The following is a 27,330-nucleotide window of genomic DNA, read 5'->3' as shown; positions in this document are numbered from 1 at the left end:
GCTTGCATTAACGTGAGCTGTCTGAGAGCCTGACAAGCCTCTTTCCCTGCAGCTTAGTGAAGGAAGGGGGTACATTAGCACACAGTTGCTCTTTGTGCATGGAAAAACATAATAGTCCTTACTCAGACCCAGCACTGCTCAAACACTGAGACCAAGGGGCTTATTCTGTCATTTATTTGCCAGCATAATTGTTATTACTCATAATGGGAATAACATACTAGGTGACCAGGTTACCACGCTGATCATAGGAGGTTTGTGCAAACTGTTCCTATGGCTCATTTAGTTTGCAAGGTTTCACACTCTGTGAGTCTTCTCACACTCAGTAGGAACTGGCGCAGCTATGCGAAAACATATTACAGGCGAACAGTAATGATGCAGACACATGAATTGGGCATATCTCCTTCAGACAGGGGCCCAGCCTTTTGAGGAACAGGAACTAATGTTTAATGTCTAATTTCAACTGATTTTGCTAGTACTTTTTTGGTGCAATATTATTACTTTTAAAGCTGTATTCTAAATAGTTATCGATGCAGGCTGTATCACCTGTTGAGAACTATCTTTAAGTACACATCAGTGTTTTAGTGTATACGTTGTTAGATATTTTCCATAATAGCTTTGTGTTCATTTTTGTAGGGTGTGTATTCTTTTTTTATTCTTTATTTCTTTTCATTAAAAGGTTTTTTTATAACAAATCCAGACTATTGAAAGATTTTGGAGCTGTCCAGCTGATGGAAGCATTCTCTTTGCCTGTCTATTTTTCAGATAGGGATAGAAATGTTTCCTTTTAAAGGGAAGTGTATACATATTCTCTTGGTTACTTGATTGTGCGTCTGTTCTTTTCAGTTCCTGCACACATTTACCCAAATCTTCATGCTTTTTTGTTCATCTCAAGATTTTACTGGTTTGCCAAGCCTGATTGTATCTCTTTCACCCTCTTAAATCTTTCAGTTCAGCACAGAAAACACAAATGACAAAGGCAAATGCTGCATGCTCAGACTTTTGTTTTGGCTTGAGTGAAAGGAAATCATTGCCTAGTATTTACTAGTTTTAACCAGAAATTGTTTACAGGTATTTGAATGGAAAGGTCCACTTGAATATTTTCCTTTTATTTCTGTATTGTATTAATCATAGGCTATAACAGGATTGTGCTGGCAGCAAATCAACTGTCTTTCATTAGACGAGAATTGTTCATTATCATATTCCAGCTCTTCCATGATGAACAGTCATCAGAGTATTGATGACAGTATTGATAACCTGAATCAGGTTACAGAAATGAGTGTGGTGGAATGGACTGTGCTCTGTCCCTTGCAGTTTAGACTACCTTGTTTTTCTCAGTTTTAATTGTATGAAGTACTCAAGTGGTTTAAGAAGGCATTTGTGGTAGTGATAAAACCAAATACACTACTTATTAATAACCTGTTTCACAAAGAATCACCTTAGAGTGCCTTCCTATCCACTTTTATCAGATCCCATAACTCATTGAGTCATATGAATACTTACCATAAAATCTGAGATCTTAACTCTTTCCCATGTTGGAGGAGGGATGGAAGAGCAATAAAACACTGTTATCTTATGGAAATCTCCTTAAAAAAATGATTTCTTTATTTTTTTTTCCCAAGGAGAAATCTTTAGGATGTTTGTACAAGTGAGCTTTGTGAAACCATGCTCAAAAGAGCTCAAAATAAATTTGAACAACTCAGTTTATTATTATGGTGCAAGTATTCACTACTATGTGAGTTACATCAAGCACAACATTTCAGTTGTTATTGAGTAGTAGTGTAACTTGTAATCAAACATCCATTTAAAGTTCTTATCCATCTAATAGTGGATGTGAATGAAGTATTGTTAATATATCAGGTGTATCAAGACAGAATACAGAGGATTCACTCTGTTTCTGGTTGCACACTGGCACTGGGTGGGTAAAGCCTGTGTCAGGAAGAAATATCAACAGCATTAAAGTGTGATCAAGTGGGTGAGAAATCATAGCTGGAGGCAAGCTTCTTGGTGTAGCCTTTCAGATAAGTACTGTAGCTTAGACAGGGGTACAGGAACAGCCACTGAAATGTTTGCTGTCTCTACCTGTAAAATGAGTGTCAGCATCAATAGAGCTGCTACATGATGATCTGTGATATTGTGAACAATGAGTGGAGGTGAGTACTTGATAATGGAAAATTGTTTAATAAGATTCTTAAGTGCAAGTGTAGATGCAGGAAAAGGGAGCTAAAAAGGGCAAACAAAAATACAGTATTGGGAATCAAACAGGATCAGGACTGTAGCTGGTTCAAAGTGATATTTTCTTATGACTGGATAGGATCTTTAGGTTGGTTCTTCTTTTCCTGGGAATTCCCTGCACCACAACCAAAGAGCAGCAACAGCTCAAGTTCTTGTTACTGGTCCAGAATGCAGTGACCAGATGTGATCTGCCTCCTTGGATCCACAAAGCAATCACCTGCATGAGCCACCCTTGCTTCTGTAAAACCATGTGCTGCAATGCAAACAAAACCACTGAGGGCCTGTTGATTTTGGCAGGACTTTGGCATGTGCCAAGGGTAAGCTGCTGGTGGGGAATGGACTGCTGTGTCTTTCATTCCTTTTGTCTCATGGCAGAAATCTGTGCTGTATCACTGCCAGCTGCATCCTGTATGTTCCTGTTACATATCTCAATGGCTTCCCATTTAGGAACGCTAAAATGCATCCTGCACTTTCTATTGTCCTTTAAGGAAGCAAAAGACCCCCTGTCCTATCTGATAGAGACACAAATGCTGTAAGATAGAAAACATTGTGTGTTAGGTGAGCCAAGGTAACTTAGATCTGACCTCATGGTATATGCAATTGGTTTTGTAGTAAGGTCAGTCTGCAATCAGAAACAAGACAGAGCAAATTGGAACTGTATCGTCTTTGCTGCAAGCTTAAAACACATATGGAAACTGCTGCTGTGAGGGCCTTGCCTTTGTACTTTTGCCATGTGTTAGAGGTAGAAGTCAGGCCTCCTGAGGCATGTGAGGGCAGTACTGGGGAGCTGGAGCCCAGCTGAGCTTAAGCTGGAAATCCCACTTTGACAATGGCTAGAAGCTGACAGGTCTGGATTTCTAGCTGAGAAGGGCATGTGCCTGTTTTGCCTCATAGCTGAGAGAAGGGAAGAACTGATACTTAGATCCAAGAGTGTGTCAGCATTATTGGCATAAAGCTCCATTGGGTAGCACTTTGTTGGAATAAAAAAAGACTTCCAAAATATTTTTTCTTTTTATTCCCTTTTTTTTGGGATTTTTTTGGGGGGGATGTATTTTATATTTTCCTCTTCTTGGCATAGCTGATACAATGTGTGGGAAATGGCAAAGTGAATCTCTTCTCTGCTGTTACCAGTTTTAACTGAGTGTGCCAGAGTGTGTGTAGTTGACAAAAGGGGAGAGAATGTTGTGTTGAATGATGATGTTATGCTAATCATGGTTTTATACATGCATGAGTGCCTTGTACTTTATTCATATGATTTCTGCAGAATACCAAGACTTTTCTGTCCAAATTCCTTTGGAATACTTTAAAAAACAGTAAATAGGAAGTTTCCTGGTTCTGACAGCCTGTGTATCACCTGAATTCTCCATGTATAAGTAATATTTTCTCAATGGTTGTTTGCTTTATTGTGCTTTGTAGAAATAATACAAGTTCCATAATATATATTTTAACACATATTAGTGGCATTTTTTATTTTCTGGTTTTGAGGAGTTTTATGTTAGCAAACATAAGTTGGACAAAGCCTTGGGCAGCATGGTGCAGTGTGAGGCATCCCTGCCCATGTCAGGGGGTTGGAACTGGATGATCTTAAGGTCCATTCCAACCCAAACCATTCTATGATTCTATATGCATGTTTCCACTGTGGGTAGCAGGCAGGTGAGCCTTACCTGTTGCTCATGTTAACAGAATCCTGTAAAGGAATGTACCTGATGTGATTCTGACTTGGCCAATTTTTAATTGTAAGTAATGTTTGGTGCAACAGCAAAATGATTATACTGGAAGAGGCACTTGCCTAAGGACTCCTGTTTGTATTATTGAGCTTTTAGGAGCTGTTACTTGCATTACTCCTGCAGAACAGAGAGCCAGTTGTGACACAAAGTGACAGAGTGCTGCTGAATTCAAAAGCAGATGACAACATAAACAAGTGGAGGACTGATCTGTTGTTTCTCAGGTGTGCTACAGCTAACAAGGGATCCTAGAGGTTTCCCTAGGGAAGCCTGTCCTTCTTGTGAGTTGGAATTGTTTTAATCCTTGAATGCACCTCTATCTTCTAACAAACACCGTAAGTCACACATGCTTCTAGCATATATATACAGCTTTTATGGGCATCATTTGTGTCTCAAAAAAGCTATGGTGGCAAAGAGCGTTACTCTGAGGCCCATCTCAAGAGTATGAAATGATTTAAGTCTAGGCTATTACTGCATTTCAGTCTCAGCTCTTATAGGCATTACCCTCCTTGCTTAGAACTAATACTTTGCATGAGAAGTTCCATTGTCATTTGAGGAAAAAAAAGGAAAAGGAGGAAAAAGATTTCAAACTCTATTACTTGAGGCTGCAGTCTCCAGAACTCGAATGAATGCACATACATGTACATAGGCACACATCAGATATTGAAAATTAAGAAAATATGGATGATTTGAAGGAAACATTATGGTTCCAAATTGCTCTTCCTAAATGTGTTGCTTTAGGTAGGCAGGTTTTCTCTTCTGCACGGCTACTAGCTGGAGTAATGTTTGCTTGTACCAATGCCTAGTTGAATTCTTTCAAGCTGCCCTTAATACCAAAGCCTTCTTAGTAGGTCAGTCATTTGCTTTCTAAGCTCAATTATGAAAAAGATGTGTGCAAATATTGTTGCTCTGCTTTGTCTTTTATTGCTTTCCTGGAGGAAAAGGAAAAAGAGGAGCATAGGGAAAGTACTTTATGTGAGCGACTCAAGCTGATGAAGGGTGAATCTATCCTCATACCCTGATGAGATCACATGGATGTAACAGGGAAAGGAACAAAAAAAGGTTTCAGTTCTATTTAAAGGAAAAAAATCAAAGAGTAAATAAACTATTACAACAAGTATGTTTTACAATATTCTGTAAAATAGTCTTTAATGTTCCCGAAGTTAAGGTTCTTTCATTTCCCCAGTTCTTTTGCATTTTGCATGGTACTGTAGCTGAAAAACAGTCTTTTGTTAATGTAACCTCAATGCTGAAGTAAACCATGCCACAAAGCCCTCAGTTTTCCTGTAGCTCAGGCAACAAACCCAGAACACACTAGCACTGATTTACCATGGTTCTAATCAGCATTTCGCACATGGAAAACTCACCATGTGTTTCAGAACCCTTTGACACTCATCTCTTTCTAATACAAGTGCCTGTTTCTCCCTCTGCTGGTTTCAGAATAAACGCCTTGTCAAAAAAAGAATTAGATTTTGACAGCTTTTTTCCTATGGTTAATTGAGGTGATAGATACACTTGACATTTATCTCAGTGCAGAAAAGAAGATTAAGACATATTTTTCTACATGCATTCTCTGTATTAGAGGAGGTCACTTTCCAGGGTCTTTTTAATATGCCTGTGCAATTAATAGCGCTGATAATTCCGCTCCATATCGCAGCGTCTTTAAAGTTCTCTTTCAAATTGACAGATAAAACTCTCTCTTCTGTGCACAGGCCTTGAATTAGACTAATCTTTTTCAAGCTTGCCCCCAGGCCTTCCCCCTTCCCAGTCCTGAAAATTAATACTGTCTGCAAAACACAAAGGATATCACGCTAACTCCCTTAGTTCAAAGCAAACGGATAAAGAAGAGAGTCATATTTCAGATCCCTTTAATTATTCCCACTAAATTTTTGAGGGCGTCCCCTTAAATTGTTACTTTTACAGTAATGGGATTTGAGCGTTCCACTTAAGTGCCCAATTGTATCGCTCGGTGCTTTCTGTTCCTTGTTGGAATGCGGAGCGGCTCTCCTGATTCTCACTGTAGTTGCGGGATGAATGTAAAGTTAGGCGCCCTACCTTATGTAATAGGGTTATATAATACCAATAATTTCCAAAGTAGAATTAATTAATGGCTTTCAGAAGATCACTGATTAATTCCTACAGTTAAACCCTCTTATGCTGAGTTATTAAAACATCAAAGCCCGCGTACCACCCTTCAATAGCCACAAAACAGTACAAGTATTCAAAGGCTGTAGCACACACGTGCATAGCTGTGGGTTAAGGGCTGCTAGACAAGCTTCCATTATCAGCATTTTAAGACCTGGTATCTAGTAAAAACATGCTTTGTGGTAACAGCATAATATTATACAAAAACTTTCTCTAGGACTGGTGACATTTTATATCTGCACTATTTGGTTTTGACATATTGTTTTCCGTGTTTTCCAGTTTTAAAAGGATTTTCTATGCGATAATAACTTCAGTGAACATGCTAGGTGGGCTTTTTCCTATAAACATGTTGCTTTTGGAAGGTGTTTGAAGCTACAGCTAGGTTAAGCATTTTAAAATGTTGAATATTAGATTTTCAGAGTGTATAAATATGGTAATGTTTTTGCAGATGGAAATACATGGATTTTGGGAGACTATAAATCCCAAGTATTCCTACTGTTTTCCTCACAAAGGTCTTGCAAGGTCTTCCTATTGTTGGTGATACTAATGAAGACATAAGAGAGATGGAACATTCAGTATGGATATGTTGTCACTCCAGTTTTTTAGTTTATTTTTTTGGAAAATAAGGATATAATAAATATTATAATAATTATATTAATAATTATAAATAAATGTTATTATTATATTAATAAGGATACAACTTATTATATAAGGAAGAAGTTTGGATATAAGGAAGAAGTTTTTTACTGTTAGAGACCTGTTTGATTTTCCTTGCAATTCTACAGGTATGCTAAATGCAACCAGTATCACAACCAGCAACTAGTGCATGCTTAGGAGCTGGAGTCCTTATATTCATCTTACCAACATAATGGCTCTCCATTGCAGATCTTCACAAAACACTTTTGATAATCAGTTCTTGAGTGACTTGTTTTTAGACAATTAGACACAATTTATTCCTCAGTCAGTGTGTTTGCATGATTTTTACTTTAATCCACCAAGTCAGTAGGATTTCTCTGTAGATGTTTCTTGAAAGAAGTAATATTAAAACCTGAAGAGAAGTATTTGTATTCCAATAGTCTCTCTTTTTAATCTGTATTTCCAGCAGATGCTCATCCATTTCATGCTCATGAAGAAATTAACAGGACTTTGAAACATAGCTGCTTGTTCCTGTTTCCATGGAAACAGAACTTTGGATTAAGGGTCACTATATGAACATGGGATGTGTTGTATGTTAAGGGAAAAGATGGGTATCTTCCGTGGAGTGAAATGGGGTGGAACTGGCATAGCTCTTTAGATTTCTGATTGATGAATGAGAGTCATCAGCAAGTCCCAGATCTGTTGTTCAAGGATATGCTTGTTAACTGCTGGAAAACTAAAGTTTAGTTATAAAATTAAGGATTTATTTGTGTTTAATAGGTTTGGCACTTTGTGGTCAGTGCAAAATGCATATTTTTATCTGTAGGAAAAACCTATGTGTTGTAGAAATCCATCTTTAATATTAGAGTTACATTGTGTATCTGAGCTTCCGTAATGTTGAAGGTATCTGGGATTTTCTTTCCTAGTTTGTCAAACTAAGCAGCTAGCTGATTGAGACATACTGTATGGGGACATACTGTGTTAGTTGTACCAGTTTTGAGATAGAGCAGGTCTTTCTGTAACACGTTGTCTTGCCAATGCACCCAACAAGAGTACTAAGGTATTGTAGTGCCTTCTCCATCTATTGATAACCCATCAAAACTGCTCCCTGTGTATTCCAAGTATGTAGGAGGCTTTTTTACCCTAAGAATTCCAGACAAAGTCCCACTCCTGGTGACAACAAGAAGTTTTTCCTATGGCTTATGTTGACCATATAAATGCTGTTTGATTTCTGAAATGTGTTTTTGGTTGGTTGATTTGTTGTTGGCCTCTCCCTCTTCTCCCTCCCTCCCTTTTTAGTTCTACTCCCCCTTTTCCTCCCCATAATTCAAGTGCTGTATTATTGCCTTTTTAGCACACAAACTCCTGGGAATGACACAGTATTTTGGGGTCAAGCTCCCTTCCAAGTTGATACACCTAGGAAAGAAGTGCATGTTGTAGGGAATTCACCTTTCCTGTACTTAATTGGTAAGACGAAGTAGCCAACCAGTTTGCTGATGCCTTTGATTAAATACATACAGAAAATGTTCTCATTTGTTAATATCTTGATGTCACAAAACTGGCCAATGCAGGTGCCTGTATTTTCCAGGAATACTTTTTGCTGCCATGCTCTACCTTTAATAGTTAAATATCTTCCAAACCAGCCACTTATTTCTGCTCTAGTGATCTCCGGATCTTACAAATGCTGCATTCTCTGTTGGGTTTTGAATGGATGTGCCAAGTCACTGCTAGCAGCCTAAGGCTAGTTGATGCACAGAGCTCTGTGTGCATGTTTATTGCAGTTCTCAGTTCTCAAGCGTGAGAAAATGAAAGACTTCAGGCTTTCCAACAGTGTGTTTTCAGTAAAATATGCACCTGGAATTAGTACATATTCAATTGTTTTGAACTCTTCTTTACCCCATTAGTAGATCTTTCCTTCACTTTCTGTCAGGCAAAAAGATACTCCCCTACTTTGTCAATCCCTTACTCTGTAAACAATGTTGGAATGGATAGTCCTTGTGCTCTCGTTCATTGTGGGGTTTGTGTGTTGTATCAGAGTAAGACAGGCACTTTACACTTATTGATTTAGCATTAGCTTTAAAGTTTTTGATGATGGTTCACGTCCTGACTCCAAGAAAGGCACTTGCTCTGCTTCTAATGGATTTGAAGGCTACGAAGGGTTTACTATCAAGTGACAGCTCTTATGGTCACAATTGTGAGGTAACCATTTTTAATCAGGAAAGTCTTAGGTCATAGAGGAGGGAAGTGCAAAACCATAATGAAAAGATATCTCTGTGTCCTTTCTTTTACCTTTAAATAAATAAACAAGAAAAAAGCTGGTATAAGTTAACATGAAGCATTATAATCATGAACAGGATATTTCCATCTCAGAGTCCTTTCTAGGCATTTGTTAACCATTCTTGATGTAACTTCAGAATTCCAGTAACAATGTGGTTGGTATCTAAGATCCAGTACTGTGGTGGGTTGACCTCAGCTGGATGCCATGTGCCCACCAAAGCTGCTCTTTCACTCCCTATCAGCTGGACAGGGGACAGAAAATACAGTGAAAGACTCCTGGATTGAGGCAGGACAAGGGGAGATCACTCACCATTTATCACCATAGGCAAAAAGGACTCAGCTTGGGGAGATGAATCCGTTATCAGTGAAATCCAAACAAGATAATGAGAAATAAAACCAAATCTTAAAACACTTCCCCCACCACCACCCCTTTCTTCTTCCTGGGCTTAACTTCACTCCCAGTTTTTCTCAACCGCTTCCACCCCAGCAGCACAGGGAGATGGGGAATGGTGATTGGGATCAGTTCATTGCACATTGTCTCTGCTGCTCCCTCCTCCTCAGGGGCAGGACACCTCACACTCTTCCCCTGCTTCAGTGTGGATTCCTTCCATGGGGTGCAGTCCTTTAGGAACAGACTGCTCCAGTGTGGGTCCCCTGTGAGATCACCAGTCCTGCAGCAACACTGCTTCAGAGTGGGCTCCTCTCTCCATGGGTGCACAGATCCTACCAGGAGCTGGTCCAGCATGGGCTTTTCATGGTGTCACAAACTCCTTCAGGTATCCCTTTGCTCCAATGTGAGTTCCTCCAGATAGGAAGCTTCTGGCACCTACTCATAGTAAGCCACCTCTGTAACCCTCCTGCTACCTTGCCACACAAACCCAATGCAAACGTTATCACTGTTACCAAAGAATAAGGTAAGTTTTTGAGGCAGTCACAACTATTTTTCTCTTTGTGGTCAAATTGTGGAGCTTTTCAATAATGATTTTATGTCTTCCACTACTTTACATGCTTCTATGCCTTAATAAACAAGAAATACGGTATTACAGCACAACTGATGCTGTGTTTAAGTAGCATGTGCAAAATTTATTGGCTTCTGTTCCTCAATGAAAACGTGTTTTCTTCCTCTAAATAAAAAGGTAAAATGGGTTTGTGAGAAAAGGGTTGTCATGGGACACCTGGAAACCATGATTCTGAGCTCTTTGACTGAATTATTATGCATGTCTTTACCCAGGCAATCTCAGTGCTTTATTCTTCCATTTATATTCAGATCTGAGGTAATATTGCTTGGCAGAAAAATAACAACTGAAAGTATTTTTACACCCTGAGATAGATTGTACTGTGTAAGGATAACGTTTTGCACATTGTCTTTCAAGAGCAGGTGCCTGTATCATCTCTGTGGCACTTTGAAGACACTAATCAATTCCTTGCAATACCTGTAAGAAGCATCTTTAACTTGAGAAGCAGTAAACCAGATGACAATGAAAGTAATTTCATTTCAACCTCTTTGGAATTAAATAGGTGTAAGATTCAAGGTATTGTGTGTCTTTTACTTAGGGTTTAGAAAATACTAACAGATGTTGAGAGATGCTGTCACTGTTTATTTTCTAGGTTATAGTTAAAGTCTGGTTGTATCTATTTTTGGTCGAATAGGACTCCATCTACTAAAGTTACTCTGCATCCTGTCATGTTCTCAGGCATCCAGCCACCTCTATGGGGTGGAATGGAGGAAACAGCTGCCTCAGTTGTACCTCCTCAAAGGAATTTAGGACTTGGAATTTAAGAAGAGGAAAGTGTATTTTTTTTGTCCTAACAGTTTGAAATAGGAATCAAATAGTATAGAAGATGGACTTTTTATCTACTGCTTTTCTGCAATGGGGCATCAGAGAGGTGGGGAGACAGAAGACTAAGACTAAGAAAGTGAAGCAGCTTCTTCAGGTGCCTTTCCCCCTCCTGGACTCCCAAGTATCTGGTGGGTGCATGTTTGCAATGAGAAATCCTATTTTGGCAGAAAGTTGTCTGAGGTCTCCCTATTAGTCTGCCTTTGTGAAAAAACAGATGTGAAGATGTTGGGCTGGAAGATGTTCATCTATCCATTAAAATTCCATCTGTTGGAATAATAACAAGGAAAGAATGCATAGGGTGAAGCTTTAACCATCCCGTGCTGGCTTAAGTGGTAAGCTGTAGATGAATGTAACGTATTCCAGCTTTGATGTAGACACAGATACTCCCAAGGACCATGTCTGTTTACTTTCTAACATGGAGTTTATTTGATGAGGGTAAAAATAGACCCAAACTTTTGTTTACTACCTAATTCAGGAAACTGCTGTAAACCAGAGCAGTTATCTTTGCAAGCAAAGCTTTTCAATGTTTGCTTGGGTTTTTGTGTTGTTTAAAATGTTTGGTGTTTGAAATGAGCTGAAACTGAAGGATTAAACATTCTTTTTACTTCTATTTTCAAGTTGTTTCAGATCAAGTGAAATATTTAATTCAAAGTGCATTTGCTATTGCTGTTCAGTTTGGCTCATCACTGGAGAAATCGGTTATATACATTGGTCTGTTGGGACTAATTCAGGACAGTATAATATCCCCATGATTCTTATACAAAGAAGTTTAGATTCCTTAAATAAAATACGCCAAAACTGTAGCCCATATCTCCTTAAGGACTTGTTTTGGATTCCAGTCAAGAATCTGTTCATCGTAGTTGAAGTTGTCATAATTCTGGATGCCCTATTCACATCATGAAAATCTGCTCGGAAATTTTCATGCTAGGAGTTGTGCTTCCAAAATCAGCTACTTAAATTCCTTTCTGCCACCTTGAGGAGTCTTTTCAGCATGCTTTGAGATGAAATTCCAAGCTCATTTTGCCAATAGGGGCTTTTGGGCTCGATGTCAAGCAGTCTTTGCAGCCAAAATATAGTTTGTTCAGTTCCTTGCCTGTAAGTGCTTTCAGATCTCTGCTTTTGTCCTTTGACTGATTTTAGTCTCCTTCATTCATTAATCAGAGCTGTAAATAATTTTTAGGGAGCTTCAAGTATACCAGGATGACAGCAGGAATGATGTAATTTTCTTGTAGTACAGCAATACCAAAGGATGTTGAAATGTTCTGTAGTCATTGCTTGTCATACAAGCACATCATTAGCATTGCTCGTTTTACACATCTGAATGGATGTAGTAGTTTGGTTAAAAGATTCAAGCATATATTATCTTACTTAAAGGGTCTGAAGCTGAGTTACATGAGCCTTCATTTAGATCCAGGCTTTTGATGACTTCATGGGGGCAGTTAAACCTGTTGTATTGCCTACAAGCAGTGCTGGGCATCGTGATGCCTATTTGTACTTGGGCCCATCTGTCATCAAAGGTGTGGCCAAGGATTTGGCTTATGCCACTTAAAAAGAGTACTGTAATGGGTAGCAAAGTGTTATTCTTAACCCCTGAAGGACACTACATGTTAGGAAGAGCCCTGTGCCATATTGTACCTTCAGGGACTTGAGGTGGGGAGTCCTCAATACCTCCCTGATAAGTCAACCTTTTCATTATGTACTTATAAACCAGTAACATAAATTTATTCCTGTATTGAGAAAAGCATAAATACTAGTAGTGCACTTCTCAGAAATGGTAGCTGATAAATTCTGTACATGGCACTCTAACACTCGGCACTACAGGAACATTTTTCTTGTTGATAAAGGCATGGTGGCGTGTAATGTAATGGATGTCATAAAATCATTATTGAAAAGCTCCATAATTTGATCAGAGAGAGAATCAGTTTTGAGTACTCGCTGGTGAGCTTGGGTTCATACCACACAATTATTTTAGGGCTCTTAGTTTACTAGATGACAATATATTCAATCACAGAGAGGCTTACCTTGTGTTTTATTGAAGCCTTATGTACTGCATCATATGTATCGCCTGGTTACTAGTCTCAAACTATGCCACATCCTTTAGCAAAGACAAGTCTTAAAGTCACTTCTATAGAGTTAATGCTATTGATCAATAATAACTAAACATAGCTGGATTCTTGTAGGGCATATAAAGGCAATATTGTGGCTCAATTTGATTTCCTGATATGATTAAGGTGATGAAACTTCACCTAGGAATCCTGCAGTGATGCTCTTAATTTGGGGCTAAACAAGATCATATGTTCCAGAAATTCCTATAGCTGTCTCACTGGTGGATGTGGTCAGGTTGATCACACGAGCGCATGGTTTGTGGGATAAATCCTGCCTTGCATAGCTTTGGTTTCTTTTTATTGCTGAAAGTGAGTACAGATTGTTACCAGACAGAATTACACACACTTCCCCAGACTTTTCCTTGCCAGTTTCCTGATGAAAGTCTTGTTCATCTTTGCAGCAGATGCCTGTCCTTTGACTCTTTATTTCTGTCGGAGCTTCAGGGATGTTTCTGAACACAACATGTGTCCGTGGTCCCAAAGGACTACAAGCCTGCATACACTCCACATTATTGGAGCTGGGAGGAGAGTCATTTATTTTATTTGGCTGCTCCTGACCTGCATGATCAATTTATCTGGTGGTCTCCGTATTGCCTAGAGCTTTCCTGCTCTTCTGTGTCTTTGAGCACCTCTCAAGTGTCCCTGTGTTTTCTTCTGTGCTTCGTGTTACTTTATCAGATCTGATGGCAAGAGGAAGACATGGAAGGGTTCTCTTGAGAAAGAAATGAGAACTGATTCAGCCAACAATAACATTGCAAGGTAGTGAGGGGTCTAGAGAGCAAGGCCTGTGAGGAGAGGCACTGGTGGAACTGGGGCTGCTTACCCTGGAGAGGAGAAAGCTGTGGGACAAGTACTGCTCTCTACAATTACCTGAAAGGAGAATGTAGTGAGGTGGATGTCACTCCCTTTTTCCCAAGCAACAAGTGATAGGACAAGAGGAAATGTCTGTGAGTTGTGCCAGAGGTTTTGATTGGATTGGGAAAAAGGTCTTCACTGAAAGGGTTGCTAAGGAATGGAACTGAAAGGGCTGCCTAGGGAAGTTTTTGAGTCCCCATCCCTGGAGGTATTTAGAAGATATGTAGATGTGGCATTTAGGGACAAGGTTTAGAGGTGGATTTGGCAATGTTAGGTTAATGGTTTGACTTAATGATCTTGAAGGTCTTTTCTAACCTAAATGATTTTATGGTTCTTAAGTGTAGTCAGATTATTGTGGCCATCCAGTTTTTGCACCAGCAAAGGTCTGAAATCAAAGCAAGAGGCTAAGAGTGAAAAATTAGGTTTATCTCTATGAACTGTGAAGTGTAACGTAGAACAATGATACTGGGAAAACAGTCAGAGCCTTGCAGGCATTAAGGGACCCAACTGTCATTACCTGGCCTCCCCAAGGCTTCCTGTGGCCCAGGAGCAGTCAGGCTGGGCTGATGAGTTGGCCTGTCCCCAAACCCAGTGAGCTGCCACATGCTGGGGTCTGTGACAGCCCTGCTGTCCTGTCCTGTCACTGCACTCCTGTCTGGGGGAGTGGGACAAGCCCTGGCTGCCCCATGGAACTGTCATCAGCCCCTGCAGTGCCCTGGCAGAAATCATCAGCCTGGTATTCTTGCTGCTGTGATAATAGAAGCAATAAACCCAGTAATTCACTCTGCTAGAGGAAAATCCTGTTTGAGAGTCCTGAGCCAGTGTCAGCGAGAGATGGAGGAAGCAAATAAGAAGCTGCCAGTGTTGTGCTGAAACAGACTGCTCAGAAAGTTGTCATGTGCCTTAAAAGAGACTTTTGCTGCTTTTATCCTGATATTTCTATTGGTAATTCCATCTTCTGGCATTAATCATTCATTCTCCTGAGCCTGTGTAGCTATAATGTGAGTAAACAGTTAAGATTTCTGCTTTATGCATGCTGGCTGCATATCCTGGGAGCATGGCAATGGCAAAGCAGGAAAGGAGGCTGGATTCATCAGAGCAGTCTTCTACCAACCAAAAAGTCTTTTTGGAAAATGGTTCTAAAAGTATTTTTTTTAGCTTTTTTTTTTTAAAGCACTGAATATTGTTATGTGGTGGGTTGCCCTAGCATGTACTGTTTATGAATGATATTAATCTTTATATAGGCAGCAAGCACTGATCTAAGTTCTGTACAGTTAAGGATATATATGTAAAATACAGCTTCAGTTGTTTGGCTACAAGCTTTTCACAGTGCTATATAGTGGAAGGATGAGAGACAAGGGGCAGAAGTTGAAATAAAGCAGTTCAGACATATTTTGTCTTTTTACTTTATATGTATAGCTTATACATATAAGGAGAAACCTTACCCGTGGGGACACTGAAGCAGTGGAGCAGGTACTCACAGCAGGCTCCAGCCTTGGAGGGTGTCCTGCTTTCAGCTGGGATAGAGTTAATGAACAAGTGAGATGAAATAGTACACTATGCCTTTCCCAAAAAAATTTGGGATAGAAAAGATGCCATCTCTAGAAGTCCATCCTTTCTCTTTTCCATACTGTCTTTACGGAGATCCACCAAAGGGAAAGGACCTGTCTTGTGCATAGATACAGATTCATAGTCGCTGCAAGTTTCTTGTTTTAGGATAATGGTCACATCCCTTAATATGTGTCCAAGGCATGACACAGCCAAGCATAGTTCTGTTTCCTTCAGCTTTATTGTAGTGCTTAGAATCATGCTTCAGTGCTTGGTAACTCTTTGAGTGAAGGAGTTGTTCCTAATATCCAGTCAAAACTTCCCCTGGCGCAACTTGAGGCCAAAAAGTATTTCATACAGCAGAACATGGATTAAACTAGTTCTGGACCTTATACTTTATGCTATCTGGAAATCACTGTAAAATCCACCAAGCTGTTTGTTAATCTTCTCAGTGACAGAGAACGTGTTTTTCAGGTGTGTTCCTTGGGCTTCACAAATCCTGTAGCTCAAAAGCTTTTCTACAAGAACACTTGAGCATTTCCTGCTGAGATGATATCCTATGGTCTTATCTGCTCCATTTAATTTGAGTCTATCTTTTTGGGTTGGTCATCTGTGTTTTGATGAATTATATATCCTGGAAAGCTTATGCCTTGAAAAGACTTAGCATGATAGGACAAGGGGTAATGGGTTGAAACTTAAACAGCAGAGGTTTAGACTGGATATAAGGAAGAAATTCTTTACTGTTAGTGTGGTGAGGCACTGGAATGGGTTGCCCAGAGAGGCTGTGAATGCTCCATCCCTGGCAGTGTTCAAGGCCAGGTTGGATGAAGCCTTGGGTGATATGGTTTAGTGTGAGGTGTCCCTGCCCATGGCAGGGGGGTTGGAACTGGATGATCTTAAGGTCCTTTCCAACCCTAACTATTCTATGATTCTGTGATGGTCACAGATAAGGGTGTTGGAACTCAAAGCTTAGTTATGTTACCAGAAAGCAAAACGATCCTGGCAAAATATTTTCATTCCTATGGGGCCTGGAAGGATATTAAATTGAGTGATGAACTCCCTGTGATATTTTTCTTCTAAAGAAATGAATCCATGTTTAGTTATACTTTCTCTTAATTGGATTGCTGAATTTAACTGCTGTGGTGCATTAAGTTATGTAATTAAGGGTTGATTAAAGCTTTGGTGTCAGTTTAGAGCTTGGCCTGAAGAAAGCCAGTCTTCTAATAGAACTCATTGTGTTGCCCTATTTGTTTCCACTTTTGTATTTTCCTAAGACTGTATTGAATTATTCCATTTTTGTGTTTTCCTAAGACTGCATTGAATTAGAAATCTTGGGTGTAACTTTGTGAATGTTTGGGACTGAGAAGTTTGAGACTTCCTGTTGAAGTGTATTATATCCCTGACCCTTGCTTCTGCAGTTGTAGAAACAGATGAGCAAATGGGTCATATGGAGAATGGATCAAGTGTCTAGTAAGGTTCATTAATGACTATGTAAACAGGAAAAAAGAAGGCAGTAAAGGGACTAGAATATTTTATTACAAAGACACAGTAAGGAATGTGTGCAGCAAAAATTTGTCTAATGTGGACTCTGAAGTCAGTTTCTGACCAAAACTGAAGTTTTTGAGCAAAAACTTTATCAGATCATACTAAGACATTTTCACCCAAACCCAACAGGCCATAAATGCAGGAAATGCCAACCGCTGGGGGCTTAAACTGTTCCCTGTTGCTGGTAAGTCCCAAACTGGGGAAGAGACTGCAAAAGAATGTTAAAAGTGGAGAGAAAGTATTTAGGAGGATTGCCTGGAATTTAGGAAGTTCACAATGAAGATGTAACAGCAAAAAGGAAAAGAAAACCTGTTAGAGATGGATATTCTCTTAGATCTCATACTAAAACTACTTGAAGTTTGAAGAGGCAGGCAATAATAAAGCAAAATGCCAGGAAAAATTGGAAAGATATAGAGTACTCATTTTCTCAGGGGGTTTCTGAGTGACAGGGCTGGATCTTGCTTTGCTGAAGGCTGTTTTATTTCCTTGAACAGTAACAGCAGTTTTCATACATGCAGTCCTTATAGAAAACCCCAAATATCTTCAGTTTCTCTATAAGCAGTTTCCATGGCCAGTGAAACACAATATAACATGAATATAACTATGCACGCAATAGTTTAGTGTACCTAATACAATTGCTTACAAAAAGCCCCCAACCAAATTGCTCTCTGCCCTCAAGTTTTGGTGTTTAAAGTGATGTATTCTGCATATACTTACGGGTTAAACACTGTTTTTGTGTGTTTAGATTCTGATGGTTCCATGCAGAGGACATCCAGACTACATGTGTTTGAAGGTTTTTATGGTTATTGCTGATGAATTTGAAGTTGGTTGAGCTGCATCCTGACACTAATCATAATGGTGGCTGTAATGGTAACCTTACATCAAAATATGGAGACTTACAAAAGGGCTGCAGTAGAAATAAGAGTCTACCATATTCAGCCATTCAAAAACATTGCAGGCCTGTGACAAGGAATTAAATAGTTTTAGCCCAATTTTACCCATACATCTCTTCCAACTATTTTACAGTTATCATTTCCTCTTCTATCCCAGTCATGGAGTGCTGGAAGTTTTAGAAACTTTAGATCAAGTTTCTTTCTGATTTATTATAGTTGAAAAGCAATCAAAAAGGTGTTGAATAAAGCTGATTAAATTAAAGGATTTGTTTATTAAAAATCAAAGACATGCAGGGTCCTTGGTTAGGGCTTATTTTTTACTTGTTAAAATATTTTGCCGTTATGCATATATTTTTTTCTCCACAATTTCAGTCTTTTAATGTTGATGTCACTAAAAACAGGTGTAGAAAGGGGTAAGAATTTCTTTTCTGCAAGAACAAAATGACCAATTGCCAAAACATGTTTTTTTTTTCCAGTGCTACATTGATTTTAGTTTATTTCTGGTTTAGAAATAAACCTTTATTTTTCATACTGCTCCTATATGTACATATAGAGCTTAACAAAATATTAGTCTTAAAAAAGATTAAGAAATACAAGTGTCTTATTCCTTTGGTGAAGAATCTCGTTTGTATCATTGCATTCCTGGAAACTGCTTCAACTCTTTGAAGAACTCATGTTTTTAAATGGACAATTTTTTTGTCCAAAGATATTCAGCCAGCTCTACTATTAAACAGAAAGTCAGTGTTTTGAGAGAAGGGGTATTCTTCTTGAGGATATATTGTGAGTGAACTGTAATAATTTCAGACATGTGCATGTTCTCCAAATAGGCATCCACTATGTAAAAAGCAAACCATGCTCTTACCTGTACTGCTTGTGTATATAACAAAGATGCTACATAGCTGTAATTTCTTTGTATAACTATGAAATGTATCATACAGTAGTTTAATTTATGACAATGTTTATGGTGCATGCACTTGCATATCCTGCAGAAAATCAATACAATCATGTTATGATACTGTATCATAATAGATTTTCTGGCTTACTAGTGTTTAATATCACAGTATTTCTTGTAAGTAGTGTAGGATTCCCCCACTTCTCCATGCTATAGGATGGTAGAGCTAAGGAAGGAAAGAGTTACTAACCAGAAGACTTAAGAATTTAAGTCAATTGTGGGAAGGAAGCAATGCATTTTGATTCATATAAAAGATAGGTAAATTTCAGTCATTTGATTTTAGTTGACAGGCTGTTGAAACGAATGCTTATATAAAACATTTCAGGCTGTTGGAATTAATGCTTATATCAAGAAGTGTGAATGTGCTGCTCTTTAATAGCAAAGGTATTATTTCAAAACACAAGTCAGGTTCTGTCTGTGATTTCAGAATAAAATGTGCTTACATCTGACTTTGCACTTGCATTTGAATCTGTGGGTAGACTGAAATTCAGTTCTTCTTTTACTGGCATAAATGAGGAGAGTTTGCTGTATTACCAAGTCATGCCTTTCGGGTGCACTTCTTAATGTAATCTTTTTAGATACAGACCTTACAAACTACGCTGTGGACACCCGCTTTCAATGTGTAATTACTGTACGGACAGAGATTGAAGGCGACTGAAGAGATAAACCTTCTGCATCCAAAGAACTGTTCTTTGCTACAGCACTTGAATCCCGACCTTCTTTTTCTAATGCCATCTAGAGGAAGCACTTCATTTTTCCCCAGCCTCTTAGAAGAGCAGGAACCACCCAGGAGAAGATGGAATAGTTTCCTCCCAAACCTCCATCCGCCTCACCGCCCTGCTCCCAGCCCAGGGATTTGAGCCACCTCCTTGTTAGCAGGGGCTCTCCCTTCTGTTTTGATGTTTTGGTGGTTTCGTGATTGCTACCAATTTCCTGCAGCCAAAACATGAATTTGTCATAACTCCAACTCTGCGCAAGCTAATTGAGATAAATCAGCCGTGACCACTTAGGGCCAATTGTGATGGTTAGAAAGGGGGTAATGGAACATCATAATTAGTTGTTGTTTCACGGTGCTCACCTGAATATTTGCACCGATTGGGGCATGCTGCATTGCTTAAGTAAGTATTTGCACGCTAACTAGGGATATTTGATCCACCTCCGTGTCAAGTGCTTCCAGAACGTTAAAAATTCAAGAGGCAGAGAGTCTCAATTGGATTCCAGTCGGCAGTTTGATTCAGATTTTATTATCAGCAATGGGTCTATAATAAGCATGAACTGTCCTCTTAGATTAGCTATGCTTCAGCAACTACCCGCTCTGTGTCTCCCTCCTCCCCTGCCTTCCGCTGGAAATGGAAGGGGCCATCTGCAGGCTTTGCCTTGCTATTCAAGCCGGCTGCTAGGATTCGGGATGGAACAAGGCAATATATGTGCTTGTCTTCCCACAAAATGATCTTTCTTTCAGGCCTGAGAAAATCCTTCCCTGCCCTCGTGCCCTTCGCTTTCTCCTTTGCGTGCCCTCTGTGCTCTTCTAAACATACAGATTGCAGAATGGCAAATGTGTCACTGGGTAGACAAACATGAAATTTAGCCTAATGATTGGGCTTTTCAGTTGAGAACCAGTGGGATTTATCCCCTCTGTAAATGGTAGTGATGAAGCTGGTTTAGATACAAACAAAATCCTTCAGCAGCTGCACATACTTGTTTGGTTTGCAGAAATTGAACTTGGTGTATGCTATTATGTCTGCCTTACAATTTAGAAGCGTGTAACTACATTGGTGAACACAAATTGCATATAATTTCTAAGTGCAATAAGTGAAAAAGCATTTCTTTTGTTTAATAATGACCACAATTATTAATCTCTGGTTATCTTCCTTTGGTCTAGAGCTTGTTATTAATGGCCTCTTGTATTGGGCGTTCTAAACTTGTTATACTGCTCAGGGAGTGTGCAAAAGGAGCTTGAGTGGAGACTGACAAAAACAGTGACAATAGCCTGCTTCTAGCAGAAGTGAGGGTTTTAGGTTCCCTGAAGCAAACATCCCTGAGTCATTGTGTGGCATAAGGGGACACTGAAGTTCCTGAAGCAATGGACTTCTTCCAAGTTGATTAAAACAATAACTTGACAAGGAAAATGAAATAGAGAAACAACTTAATCTGTTACATAGCAAATGGGAAAACCTGTTTGAAGTGATACCTCGGTGTACAATGCTTGTTATTGTTTGCAATTAAATATAACTTGAGTTAGGAATTCTCATAGAAAACAAGAGTGTTCCCAAATAGAAGAGTGTATTTTAGCTCAGGTGAGGGGTCCCAAAGATCAAAGGGTTTTTGTTGGTTTTGTTTTGTTTTTGCTTTTTTATGTGGATGCAGTACAGGTGAAAATTGTCTCTTTGGGGTCCTGATGCTGATGGTTGTAAACTTTCAACTTCTTTATAGCTTTGAAGTCAGCATTTAGAAAAAGGATGGAGTCTAGACATGTATATTGCCTGGTTACATGATTTTCTTTAAGAAATGAGTATTCTTTTCTCTTTAGACAGTGCAAAAGAATACATTTTAAAGGTTCTGTAGTCCATTTTCATATGAATAATTGTGCTAAGCAAGTTTTTACAAGGAAAAAAGATCTCAAACTATTTATAATGATTTTAGGTAACATGCAAAATGGCACTGCTTTCTGTAAATCACATTTTATTCTCTAACAATACAGTGTCTGGTCCCAAAAGCAAGCCTATAATCTATCAAGTATGTAGACTTGATTCAACAGACTAAACATTAAGTTATAGTTCAGAGGAGACAAAAATGCTTAAATCCTAGACTTGCATGTTTTGGCTTTTCTTATCCAGAGATTTTAAACCCTACTTACCTGTTTACTGTCTATAAAGTCAGGCCTTGATATATAGCTCACTAAAAATAGTGAATATGAAAATGGGAGCAAAAAATGAAGATCTTTAGAAAGTTGCATAGTATTCTGTACATTTATCTATAAATACAGGTTCTTTCTGCTTTCTCCAGTCAGAAAAGCAGCATCATTTCAAAGCTGGCTTCATATCTCTTTTGCTTGATGCTAAAGGAGGGAGAAAAACCTTGGAGTTAAGGAATGAGTAAGAGGTATATTACATGCTTTAGAAAAGCCAGAAAACAAAGCAAAATGCTCTGGAAGTTGATATATTGCTTATGTATATTGCAGCTGTTTAAAGAATGAAAAGTCAGGAGACCCATAATATGTTGTGAAAGCTTTGTACTTGGCTTGATGCAATTATTGGTATTCTAAAATGTATTTGCTTTCAGGATACCCTGTGCAGCATGCTGAGGAGCCATTAGTCATTTATCACACTAATACTCTACTGTGACTTAGTTCATACGGCTTTTGGACTCGATTGGAACGGTCTGGATGCTGATATAAATCCTGTTCTATTAATTTTTGGTTTGGTTTTAAAGCCCTTATTTTTTATTAAAAATACAGGATAAGGAAAGTTTTTTCCTGTGAATTAGAACCGGATTTTTTTAATCATTTCCAAATCAGACAGTATATTTTTGCTATACTGCATGTGCTAATGGCCCTTAAGTGTGGGGGTTTATTTGGATAGGCGAGGCGGGTAAGGCAAATAGAGTGCCATGCCTGTCTTGCTGAACTCTCCCTGGTTTACTGCATTATTAAATATTGCATAAATTATTCAATGTCCTTTATATCAAACAAATATTTTTGGTGAGCAGTACTGTGTGAACAAATGGGTATTAAGTAAAACCCCCCGAAAGAAATGAAATGAGGTTTCTTTTTCTGTTCCTTGTAAAGAACAACTGCTCTTTTTTCTTTCCTTTTTGTTGTTTAGTGTATTTAATCTTTTAATATTAAACAGTGGAAGTTGAACATAGTGGCAGTTGTGTGAACTACTCCCTTCTGTGTGATATTAAAATACCCCCTTTCCAAGGCAGCCAGCACCTGGTACAGTACACTGCATTCAGGGGAAAGGCAAATGCAGCACAGTAGGTCTGGTCTGTTCTCAGTCATGGCTGCGGCAGGTGAGTTGGTCTCATGCAGGCAAGATGCTGTAGTTTTTGGTGTTTTGGCAGCAACAGCCCACTTGAGATGAGTGTGGTCTGATTAGCTGGTCAAAGCATGGCACAAAATCTATTGCAGAGCAGAGAAGGCTTGCTGGGAGAAAGGAGGTAATGCCATACAAAGTACAGCTTGTAGCTGGGTGTTCAAACCTAAGTGTCTAAAGGCTAGAGATTACATATTCTTGTTTTCCTTTTTTACCTCTTTGTGTAGGGCTCTGTCATCTTTAAGCATCTCAGGATCTTTGCTCATGGGAGCAGTCCCATGAAGATGACACTCCTGAGTGGTTATTTGTATGTACAAGAACACCAGCTGGTTCAGGACCCCCCAAAAGAGACTGTTTTACTGTTGGAGAGGGTCTTGAAATGGAGGTGCTGGGGGGGTGAAGGCACAGTATGGAATAAAACTGGTTTTAATGTGCACGGAAGGAGGTTGGGGGAAGGGTTTTTTGTTGTGTTTTGCTTTTTTCAAACAAAGGGGAAGGTTCCTTGTCTGAGCACTTGTTCTGATTATTGCGTGGTCAGATTAGCCATGCTGCTCTGAGCAGTTTAAGGAGGTCTGGGAACTTAGTAATACCTTCCTCTGCCTCTCACACCGCCCTCCCCACCCATAGCAACAGCAAGGCGATGAACTAAAGAGCAGAGAAATAAGGACCCAGGGGTGAATAATAGCCCCTAATTCTAGAATGAGGATTTGTGAATACATTGCTGAGGTTTGTGCATCTTTCTGTTTCAAATAGGTGGAAGTGTGTAAGGGGGAACCGGGCTGGGGAGTGAGAGGTCAGGGAGTAGGGAGACTCCAGGCTTCATTATGGGATTTTGCTCTTCAGCTTTTCACAAACGAAGGACTCGGTAGAGGGAATTCCCATCCCTGATCTGTGGAGAGCAAGGAAGCAAAGGTTTATTAAGCTGCTCATACTCTCATTTTCTGTACAAAGTTGTTGGTTTTACAAAGGGCATACCTATGACTTCTGTGGAAAGTAGTTCATAGATACACCTATTAGTGCAGAGACAATATGATTGCTATTTTGCTATGCTTTAATTGGGGGGATGAAGGAGGCTGGTGTGTGTACGTGCGTGTAACGGCTTAAGCGCATCCATAACCTGTGCGTGTAATGGCTTAAGCACATCCATAACCTGTGCGTGTAATGGCTTAAGCGCATCTGTGTTTCTCTGTGCGTGTATTTATTTTGCTGTGGTTTTCCCTGTCTTTGGTTTGTTTTTCATCTCTGAAAACACGTGGGATATGTCACTAGGGCTCAGCCCTGCCCTACGCTGCACGCGAGGTTATGAAAACCCTTTATAGCAGCATCTCCATCAGTTGTGCTCAAAGGTGAAAATGAAGCGGTATTGACACATTACAGGCTGCACTGGCATCCACAGCTTTTCCAATTGCATCTTAGTAAAATAAATACTCAATTGCCACATCCTATTTGATTTCTGAGCTTGCTGTACTTGCTGTTATCAACAAAGCCATACTGTACAAAGGGAAGTGTTTATAATTATTTACTGTGCTGCAGCAGCATCCACAGGGTGTGAGCAGGAAGGGGCACCCTCTGGTTTGTGTCATGTAAACAGAGGAAATCATAGTCCTGGCTCCTGGAAAGTTTGTAGCTTTTAAGCTTGGTTTTTGCTTTCATTTCACCCTTTCTCTTTAATCCTCAATCACAAGCAATAATCGGGCATCTATCAGGAAGAGAATTTTCCTTTTCATGGAAACATTAATACTTTTATTACATCAGCCAGTTAAAAATGACTTACTGAATTCATCTGTTTTGTGATACGAGATGTGATATGGGACAATATGAAAGGGTGCATAATGGAGGGATCAGGGGCATGATTTTAAAATAGATAATGAAATGCTGCTATTTAGGAACTTAATGAAGTTTATTTTCCATGGACATAATTCAACACAGGAATATGAAATCATTTGTATTAGGCTGCTAACCTAGACAATATTGGACCTTTGCTGTGTGAAATGTACTCATCCAAATTCTTTCTGTGTTTCTGAAATCACTTTTGGTCTGCTCCTGAACTTCCATCTCTTCCTAGTGATGGCTAGTAGACCCTATTTGTTTTATAAGAGGAAGAGAATCATGTTAAAGACTACATAAAGAGCAGTTTTTTTGTTGTTATTGTTATTACTATTATTATTATTATTAATAATTTATTTTTTACAAGTTTATTTGTAATTCAGAAATGTAAATTTTATGGACATTTAATATTGCAGGTCATTGTGAGAAACTTGGGAGAAATGAGTTCTTCCCTTTACAGATTAACTGCCAGAATTACTTAATCATTTTCTCCCAGATGAACCTTATTCCAAAGAATAGGCTGGTTTAGGAAATATATTGTAATGAGACATACTATAAACATCCTGGTGCCTAGTATTTATCATTATTGAGAAATGCTTCAAAAACTGCCTCTTTTGTCTCAAATGTCACTGGATACACTTTTCATATGGAAAGTCCTACTTACAGGTTTCCTTTTTACATGCACTATATTAAACTCCCATAGTAACAACTAACACTTCAAAATCTTAACATATTTTTTCTTTCATTTGTATCTTACATTTGTGCATAGATTTGATAAATTTGATGGGTTTTTTTAATCTTATTTGAGAACGTGAAAGTTGTGTGTCTGTTTTGCCTGTGTTTTAAAAGGGATGCATTCTAAATGAGATTGTATACTGAATCTGTGGGTTTATGTGTTACACTAAGAAAAAAATGAGGACTTTTAAAATTACTATTGATAAAGAATCTTGTCCTCCAAATAGTCTATGGTTTGACCTAATGGATGCTTTGTGGCTTGTTTCAGCACTTTAGCATATGAAGGCCAGTAATTACACTCCTGGCAAACAAGTTTAATTGATATTCAACTTAAAACCCAAAACAAACCAGAATAATAAACCCTCCTAACAGCGTTTTTTAAAGCACATGTTGTGAATTCAAAATACCCTCTATGTGCCAGCATTTTATTAGGATGTAAATATTGCTGGATTCCAGGTTTCAAGCCGTGTTTTGGGATTAGCCTCATGTACATGTACAGAATATTTTCCAGCTTTAAGTGTTTTAAAAATAAATATTTTTTAATAGGGCCATAATGTGCATTTGTAGGTTGAGACAGTAGTCTGATGGCTTCTAGTGCTTTGGGTAATGGGATGAAAGCATGGCAAAATACATTAGAAATGAACTGGTTTTGAGTTTGTATCAGTTTTAGTTTAATAACTTTTAGTCTTCCTTGTTGATATTTGTTATTTACTTTATAACCCCTGTTTTACCAAGAGAACTTTTGGAGCCTGTTTTAATTTATAGGATTTAAGTACATTTTAGATTTGCCTCAAAGACCAATGGGAATAAGAAATTATCTTCAGGAATTTGTTCTAATTACATTATATCCACATGAGCACCAAAAGAATTTAGCATGATTAATGCTATTATAAGGCATAGGAGGGTCAGGAACAATAGTTTGCTCCTGCTCTGAAGAGAATTAAGTACTTGCACAGGATGAAACTAGGTTTGTTTTTACCTTTTTTCCCCTTAGAGTTGAGAAAATAGAAGTCGTTTTATTAACTTCTTAGGCAGTTGCACAACGAAAAGTTTAATAGTAAATACTGACAACTCTGATTTAGTTCTGCTGTGGGTGAAAGGTGACAAGTGGAATAAACTTGCAGAGAGTTATAGAGCGCATTTGCTTCTCTGTTCTTCCTAGTTCATCTTAACTGAAGTGACACAAAATGTACTCCACTTTATAGCAGAATTTATCACCTCCCTCTGTAAAATGCTCCTAAAGATTCCTATAGTATCCTTTTGGTCATATGTATATATATTAAAGTAAAACTTGTGGGTTTTTTGTTTGCTTGGGTTTAAAAGAAATAGAAAACTGGATTTATTGGTCAGCCCTGCATGGTGCTTTATCTTTTGCTGTTGGATACAGCGATGCATCCTTTGGCTTTCTCCTGTCTTGTCAAAGTTGGAATGTTACAAACTATTTCTGAGGCTTTTGCATGCAAATTGGGAGATGATTAATACTAAACCTAAGTCTCGTATTTAAAAACCCCAAGCAACCCCCAAAGCCAGTCTGTGATGCAAGATGTACCCGTGTTTAAAGTTATAGGAATGAAGTAGCAATTTTCCATGTATGCTTCCTGCTCTAACTGTAGTTTACCTCCCTCTAAGAAAGGTTACCATAGTCTAAGGTACTTTAAGCACCAGTCTGTGTGTTGTCCTGATGTGTTATTCCTGATCATTTGCTTACTTTTGTGAGCAAGTGTATTGTTTTGGTACAGGTTGGAGTTGATGCTCCTGCATGTTTCTTCTGCAGCTTTGTGTACAGATGTGTGAGGAGAGCATATTTCTTTCTGTGACAGTACGAAGTTAACTGTGTTGTTATGGTGTTAGTTATTGTGACACTGCTTTAGTTGTCCATAACTCAGGGGTGGGTTTGTTGGTTTATTTTCTTCTTTGTTGTTTGTTTAATAGATATTTAAATAGATGCTTAAATAGATATATGTGTTTCTGGAGTTAT

This window comes from Melopsittacus undulatus, chromosome 2, assembly GCF_012275295.1.
Source record: "Melopsittacus undulatus isolate bMelUnd1 chromosome 2, bMelUnd1.mat.Z, whole genome shotgun sequence".
NCBI lineage: Eukaryota > Metazoa > Chordata > Aves > Psittaciformes > Psittaculidae > Melopsittacus > Melopsittacus undulatus.
This window is presented reverse-complemented; position numbering follows the sequence as displayed.